At 41.0% G+C, this 8840-nt stretch overlaps 1 pseudogene; it reads right to left on the minus strand.

The window, feature by feature from the left end:
- On the minus strand, positions 1-117 carry LOC132540077 (small nucleolar RNA SNORA70; annotated as a pseudogene).
- Between the last annotated feature and the right edge of the window lie 8723 nt (positions 118-8840).

Here is an 8840-nt window from a genome sequence, read left to right on the forward strand (position 1 = left end):
GGCTGTCTACAGAGTCCTTTAGGGCAGCCTGCAACACACTGCGGGAGGTTTCGGTTTGTAGCCATGGCACATGGGGCGCCACAGGGAAGAAAGCAGAACAGACTTAATTGGCTACAGAGTTATATTTCTCTTCTCCCAAAGACATCAGTAAGAAAGCAGCAGTAGGGGCTGGGTGGTGGTGCATGTGTTACAGTGTGTGAGGACCTGGGTTCGAGTCTCTGGTCCCCACCTGCAGGGGGAAAGTTTTGCAAGTGGTAGAACAGGGCTGCAGGTGTCTCTCTCTCTCTCTCTCTCTCTCCCACTCTATTTCCCCCTTCCCTCTTGATTTCTGGCTGTCCCTATCCAATAAGTAAATAAAGATCATTAAATTAAAATAATAATAAGGAAAGAAAGAAGCAGTATTTCTGAGTTGCAGTTATATGCTGACTGATTACTATAGGAATCTTTTGTCTTTTTCATCCCTGCACTCCTGGTCATTAGTAAAGTGTTGAATCATGGCATCTCACCACTCATTACCCCAATATACAGCATATTTTGGAGGTGCTACATAAAGCAGATGCTCAATAAGTACTCACCAAAATAACAAAGAAGGTTTTCTTGGACACATTAGAGTGATGAAAGAACCATTAGTTGTCTTGAACATAATTATCTTCATACAATGATAATGAGAGTTTTTTAACAAAATAAACATGATGAAGATTAAGCAGAAGTAGATGGTCTAGTTATCTCACTGTTTCTATTAGTGATTTAATATTGATTTACAAAATAGTAAGATAATAGGGTTATAATTCCATACAGTTCCCACCACTGGAATTCTGTGTCCCCATTCCCTCCATTGGAAACTGCAGTAGTTCTCCTAAAGTCACCAATATGGACTGGTTTTAACCATTTATAGCTATGTCTATTTTTTCCCCCATTATTTTTTTCCCAGTGGTCATTTCACTTCCTTTCTAAGTCACCCTTACACCTATTACTACTTCTGGGTGTATTTCCTTTTGTCCTCTTCTCTCTCTGGTTTCTTCTGGTGCTTTCCAGATTCATTTCCTTTTTATTGGTGATATAAAAACAAGATTCCTGATGATAAACACTTTGCATCCTGGTGGAATGGAGGTATAGAGCTCTCTGGTTTACTCCCCGTATTGTTTATCCCTCTGGGAGTATGAACCAAAATTCTCTTTGGGGTACAGAAGATGGGAGTTCTGACTTCTCTAATTGCTTCTCTGCTGGACATGGGCATTGGTAGGTCTATACCCCCAACCTGTTTCTATCCTTCCCTCTTGGGGTAAGGCTACAGAGAGTTGAGGTTCCAGGAGCATTGGTGTGGTCATCTGCCCAGGGAAGTCAGGATGGAATCCTGGTAGCATCTGCAACTTGGTAAGATGGAAAGCAGAATAAATAGGAACCTCACTTTTTATGATACAGAAACATGTAACTTGGTCTTATCAAACATTAAAAAAAAAATTAGAGGGTCAGGGGTTGGTATGGTTACACAGAGTCTCTCATGGCTAAAGCTTCAAAGTCCCAGGTTCAGCCCCCACCCCCACCCCACACCACCACAAGTCAGAGCTGAGCAGTGCTCTGGTAGAGAAAAAAAAAATGCTGAAAGGACACAGGTTTGAGTCCCTGGCCCCACCTGCAGGGGGAAAGCTTTTCAAGTGGTAAAGCAGGGCTGAGGTGTCTCTCTTGTCTGTCTACTCCTTCCCTCTCAATTTCTGGCTGTTTCTATCCAATAAATAAAGATAATAATAAAAACAAAAAAATTTTTTAAATGCTAAAAAATATTTTAGATTTCAAAATCTATTACCACACACAGTCTCCCAGATTGAAATAAAAAGCACACTTCAATCTTATAAAAATGCATACTATAGGGGAGTGCGACGTAGCGCAGAGCGGGTTAAGCGCACATGGCACAAAGCGCAAGGACCCGCTAAGAATCCTGGTTCGAGCCCCGGCTCCCCACCTGCAGGGGAGTCGCTCCACAGGTGGTGAAGCAGGTCTGGAGGTGTCAATCTTTCTCTCACCTTCTCTGTCTTCCCCTCCTCTCTCTATTTCTCTCTGTCCTAACAACGACGACATCAATAATAACAATAGTAACTACAACAACAATAAAAAGATGACAAGGGCAACAAAAGGGAAAATAAATAAATATAATTTTTTTAAAAAATGCTTACTATGACAGTATTGCACAATGCATGTTAATATCAAAGTTAGCCCATCCCTATAGCCCTTTCTATTTTGTTTAGTTTATTTATGCATTTTTGGGTAAAGACAGAGAAATTGAGAAGGGAGACAGAGAGATAGGGAGAGAGAGTGACACCTGTAGTCTCCCTTCACATCCTATGAAGCTTACCCCCTGAAGATGGGGACCAGGGTTTAAAATGTCCTTGAACTGGTAACATGTGTGCTTCACCAAATGCACCACCTCTTTTTTTTTGTTTCAATCTACTTATGTTCAAATTTAATCTTATCTTTTTATTTATTTAAAAACGGAGACAGTAACAAAACCATAGCACAAGAGGGGTACAACTCCACACAGTTCCCACCACCAGATCTCTATATCCCATCCCCGCCCCTGAATGCTTTCCCATTCTCTATCCCTCTGGGAGCATGGACCCAGGGTCATTGTGGGTTGCAGAGGGTGGAAGTTCTGGCTTCTGTAATTGCTTCCCCGCTGAACATGGGCGTTGACTGGTCGGTCCATACTCCCAGTCTGCCTCTCTCTTTCCCTAGTAGGGTGGGGCTCTGGGGAAGCAGAGCTCCAGGACACATTGATGGGGTCGTCTGTCCAGGGAAGCCTGGTTGACATCATGCTGGTATCTGGAACCTGGTCTTGCCCCTTATTTCCCCTTCTAAAGAAATTTCTTAAACTGTCAAGAACTTGTGTTCTCTCTCTCCTCTCTCTGTCTTTCTTTCCTTCTTTCTCTCTTCCTCTCCCTCTCCTCTTCTTTCACAACTCATTTATGATGATCTAATCCAAATACAGCAGCTATTAGCTAGAGGTCTATAACCCAGAATGCAAGGATTTAGACACCCCTCCCCCCAAAAAAAAATCAGTAGCTAATACTTATGTGACTCAAGTTCCCTCTTTTTTTCCTTTTTCTTTGCTGTTTTCTCAGATTTAACCTTGGAAATGCAGAGCATACAAATAGAAATCATGGATACCAAACCAGTCTATGCGACACCATAGCAAATCAAAAATAGGTAGAAACAGAAACTTCTATCCAGATTGGGAAAGAACTAAGCTATCACTAGTCACAGATGACACACTCTTACAAATAAGAAAATAAACCATGATTCCACTAAAAACTATTAGAATAATTTTTTACTTATAACTCAGGTTTGCAAAATGTAAAGTCAACATACAAAAATCAACTGTATTTCTACATACGAACAGTTCACAAGTCAAAAATGAAATTGATAAGAGAATTTTATTTGTGACAGCATCAAAATTAACCCAAACATCCATTAACTGATGAATCAACAAGTAAATAGAAATGTCTACAGTTTTTTGAGATTCCAATAGACCTTATAACTGTAGTCTTGATAATAAATAAAAGACTCCTAGTTTTTGTATGGTCCAATTCTTCAGTGTTTCCTAGATTCTAAGGCCATATCAAAAACCTCGCTAATAACAGATCTACCCAAGTACCCACAATAATAATTTAATATAGTATTCTATGCACTCTCTAACAACTAAGTAACAACTAAGTAAACTAGAATGTTCTAATTTATTCAGACTCAGAACTAAGAAACAGGCAGGGGCTGGGAGACAGCATAAAGGTTATGCAAAAGTCTTCCATGCCTGAGGCTCTGAGGTTCCAGATTCACTCCCCAGAACCACAATAAACCAGAGCTAGCCTGTCTGTCTGTCTGTCTGTCTCTCTCTCTCTCTCTCTCTCTGTTTATCTCTGTGTGTTTGTGTTTCTAATTAAAATGAAAATAAAATAAAATAAATGACAGAATAGCATTAAAAAAAAGAGGTAGTAACTTAGATCCTCACATTTAGCTTGGCCATCAAGCAATGTATCTCCCAAATCTTGCACCCTGAGCAATTTATTACTTTCTCACTACATTAAATCTGTGAAATTAACAAATGCTTTGACTGTCAAAATTACAATCACTGCGTTACTTCCTCATGCCCCCACCACCACGACCAGCAATAACGGAAGTGTCCACTTAGGCTTCCAAATATTTCCACAAACAAAATTCCAGAAGTCTCAAGGTGGGAAGAAAGTCTGCATTGTATATCTAGGTTTTTCACCTTCAAGTCGAAATTGAGAGTTGTGGAAGATAAAATCCTAGTGGTCCCTCTCCTACCACTTCTTTCTTGTATCAGTTGTTTGTCCTTGATATATTTGTTGAGTATGTGGGAAGAGATGGGTAAGAAAGGGGGGTAAAGGCAAAAAGAACAGAAAATGTCATGAATTATCTGAAGAACAGACCCATTCCTGGTCCCCAGCAAGAGATCATTGATATGTTGTCACTGATCAGAGTCCTTTCCCCCATCTGAGGGACTTTGCAGCGGCACTGCAGAGCACTCAGGCTCTATGACCTATCTGTACCATAATAAAATATAGATACAACAATCATGTTTTTCTGAGCTAAAAATTGGAGCACATGTTCTGACTATTATTTGTGTACTTAAAGAGACAATTAAATCAGTCCTTGAAGTCAGGATCACCCTAGAAAATCTAGGACATATAGTTGCCATAGTTATAGCAAGCCACTTAAAATCCCTGAAAAGCACTTGGTATGTAGTGCAGACAATCAATATAGAGAACAAATAGAGCATTCTGAAAATATGGACTGAGACTTATACAACAGGCCACAACAGGCCAGCAGACTTAATGCTTTCCCCGTCACTTGTCGTATGGAGTTGTATCAAAACAGTGAAGCACAAAAATAGTAGTTCTTGGTGTGTGTGTGTGTGTGTGTGTGTGTGTGTGTGTGTGTGTGTGTGTATGTGTGACACATTTAAAGAAAAGAATTTTGGGCAGAGCATTTGAAGAATTTTTTTTTTAAGGAAAGCCGAAACAGCACTGAAGAATTCCGCAGTAATTGTAACGCATTCACAGACATAGTACAACAATCTCTCTCTGTGTTTCTGAAAAGAATCTAGAGTAATGTCACAAGTCACAAGTGCCCCTTCATGAACAATTGATCATTGTCCATGAATGTAGTAAAATCAGGTTTCAAAGACCTTCCCATCTTTGACTTCTGCTATTAGCACCCTTTGATAGTACTCTTTTTACTATTCCACATCACAGATAGGCATTGGTGCCCTTAATTAACTTTGCTTTGTACCCTGTGTCTCAAAAAAAAAAAATTCTGCACATGGACTATAACTTGGCAATGTACTAAAAGATGCCCTGACTCTTCTGATCTAAAACATTTATTCCGGCATTTTCACACCATTTCCTGGACATTTCTTTCTTCCTTTTTTTTTTTTTTCTGCCTCCAGAGTTATCACTGGGGCTCAGGCCTGCACTACCAATCCACTGCTTTGGTGCCCATTTCTTTTTTTTTTCCGTTTTATTGGATAAGACAGAGAGAAATTGAGAAAGGAAGAGGAGATAGAGAGGGAGAGAGACAGAGAGACACCTGCAGACCTGCTTCACCACTTTTGAAGAGACACCACCCCCTGCAGGTGGGGAGCGGCACCTCTAATCCTTGAGTGGGCCCTACACTTAGTACTATGTGTGCTACCGACCAACCCCATCACTTGTGTTTTATTTGTTCAACCTTATGTTTTTCCCTTGACATCTCATTTTTCCTTCACCTTCTGTTCATCAAACTAAAGTGGCAGGTTTCAGGGCACAGAAGGGAGGATGCCAGAGGGTAAGGAAGACAAAGGGAAAGACAAAACAACCTCACTCCTTCTGCCCTGCCTGTCAGTGTAGGACCCACTCAAGGATTAGAGGCACCGCTCCCCACCTGCAGGGGGTGGTGTCTCTTCAAAAGTGGTGAAGCAGGTCTGCAGGTGTCTCTCTGTCTCTCTCCCTATCTCCTCTTCCTTTCTCAGTTTCTCTCTGTCCTATCCAATAAAACAGAAAAAAAAGAAAAGAAAAGAAAAGAAAAGAAAAGAAAAGAAAAGAAAAGAAATGGCCTCACACTGCCCCACCCTCCAAACTTTCCCAGGTCCCAAGACCCTATGCTTTCCTTGTGTTGGATCTGGAATGTTCAGCTATGACAAACACAGCCAAAGTCAGAAGAGGCTCATTTCTCATCTGCCATCCTTAAACAGGCACAAACATTGCATCTGTCACCGCTTCTGAATGATTTCCCCGGCCTTGATGAATTTTCAGAACCATTTTTATTTGAGAGCACTGGGACATTCTCCTAACCCTTTAACAATATCCACCTGTCATGGATCTTGAGCAATTTCCCAAATGCAGGCTGTTAGCCCCATTGCCTGTAAATAACAAATGCTTGAAATATATCACAGTCACACAAGGTCTTCTCCTTTGATGTTGGGATAGAGAGCTGCCTGTCTGTTGATGCTTATTAGTGTAGAAATGTCCCAAAGTAGACATTCAACACCACTGAGCCTCACCCCTGGGTGTTATCCTCTTTGGTTCTACTTTGCCCCAGCTGAGAGAGGCACCAGAGGAACTTAACTTTATGAGGATCTCAACTCAAGGAAACTAATTCTTTCATACTCCAAAGCATTGTGTATCCCAAGCCTTAGGCTGAAAACAAGAGTCTAGACAATATAATTCTTTTACTAGGAATCATGCGACTTTCAAATGGAAATTACCTCAACAACCAGTCTTTCCCTTTATTTCAACTAGGAAGCAGTTAACACCCAGAGAAGTTGAGTGAGTTACCCAAGCCCACACAGCCTTCTTTTATGATAGTCTGGGGAAGATTTCAGATCTCCAGCTACTTAGTATAGTACTTTGCCACCACCACATGCAAGTTCTCTCTCTACCTAAATGAATCCAATATGCCAGATGTGATTTGCTGTAGCACTTGCTGGAACCACAACAAACATGGATACCAGGAAGAACATTGCCCAGCCGTGGTGTGGGCATAAAACACAGAAGTGGCTCAGATCTGGCATGAGTGACTATATCACATCTATGGGAATATTAGAGGCTTCCTCAATTCATTTGCTAACCATGCATTAACAAATGACCCTGCAATGTCACTCCTGGGAATACACAGAACAGACTGAATGCTTACATCTCCCCCAAAGACAGAAATATTTATTGGAGCTTTATTCACAATACTTCCAAGCAGGAAAGAATCTACATGTCCATCAGCTCTAGAATGAGAAAGTGTGGTACATTCACACCATGGAATGCTTTCCTGCAAGGGAAAGACAAAACTATTGCTCCATTCAACGATATGGCTGAATAGCTTAGGCAGAGTGTCCAGCAAAATAAGCCAGACATGGGAGGATACATACTGCATAAGGTCATTCACATTTAAGAACAGGAAAATCTAGCCTTTAATGAAATCTATTAGGCTAGGGGGTTACATTTAAGAACGGGGTTGGCTGGAAGGGAATTCAATAAAGCTGTCATGTGGGAAGAGTTTTCTATCTTGAAATATATGGTTATTATACATGTATAAATATTTATAAAACTCACTGAGATGCAGGCTTGAGAGTGTACACTTGACTCAATGGACGACGTAAGTAATACTTCATTTTAAAAAGTTAATTTAAAGAGAGAGACTTGCTGGATAGACAACATCTTAGGGGATAAGTGAATCCTCGGCAGGAAATCTGGGATCCAGAACACTTAGTAATTAATATGACCACTCTAAATCTATTATAGCTATTCCTCTGTGAAGCTGAGAAAAACCATAAGTTGTGGGAAAAGAAGCAGCAGTGGGCCTGTGTATCTAAAACAGTCCCAAAGGAGGCAACAGTGGCTTCATGGAGCAAAAGTGTTCACTGTCTCTTGAGAGAGGTCTCCCCTTCACTGACCCCGTCCACCACCCCCTTTCACTCTATGACATCACCTTGGCAGCTTGAATGTGACATAGTGGGATTTGTCTCACTACAATGAATGGCAAATGGTCACATATCAGAGCTCTTTACAGAATTTTTCCTCAAGCTGGTTGTTAAGCAGCAGGTTACTGAATTGGATTTAAAGGTAATTGACATGGGTTGGTGTACCGCACCTTGAATTCCCTAGAATCTCTGAGAGCAGGTGCCATCTAAAGGAAAAGTGTCTGCACTCTGCCTCTTGGCAACTAGTCAGACAAGGTCTGAGCTCAGTCAATTGCTTTCTTCGTGAGCTGTGATTACAATTTCACTAAACTCTCCCTCACTTCAAAACAATCCAGAACATTGTATAATCCTGAACCATTCCACATGTTTTTGCCTACTTCCAGAAAGACCTTCCTTTCATCACTCTGGCCCTTGAAGTCCTAGCTCCAAGGTCACCTCCACAACAAAGTCATCCTTAGCTTCTTGAAATTGAGGGACTGCTGAAATGGGCAATGGTTGACTCTTCCTAACATTTCCTCTTTTCTTATCCTATCAGTCATGCTGGAACTGTCAAATTTACATTGAAATCCACAAAGTTAACTCTTGTCCATTCTCAGCCAACTGGTATGAAGGAAAATGTCCCACCATCAGCTGGATCAAGTGGTGGGACTAAGGTTTCTGAGTGCAGACCTGCCTAAGGTTTCAAGGAGAGAAAATGTTCTTCTGTGAATGGTACTGGAGTGTGTGTGTGTGTGTGTGTGTGTGTGTGTGTGTGTGTGTGTGTGTGTGTGTGTGTGAGAGAGAGAGAAGAGAGAGACAGAGAGACAGTCTACTACATGAGAAGGATGATATAGCCCAGACTGCTCATTTAAAATTTTTTTATATTTTAATTTTTTAA

The sequence above is a fragment of the Erinaceus europaeus genome, chromosome 8 (assembly GCF_950295315.1).
Source record: "Erinaceus europaeus chromosome 8, mEriEur2.1, whole genome shotgun sequence".
NCBI lineage: Eukaryota > Metazoa > Chordata > Mammalia > Eulipotyphla > Erinaceidae > Erinaceus > Erinaceus europaeus.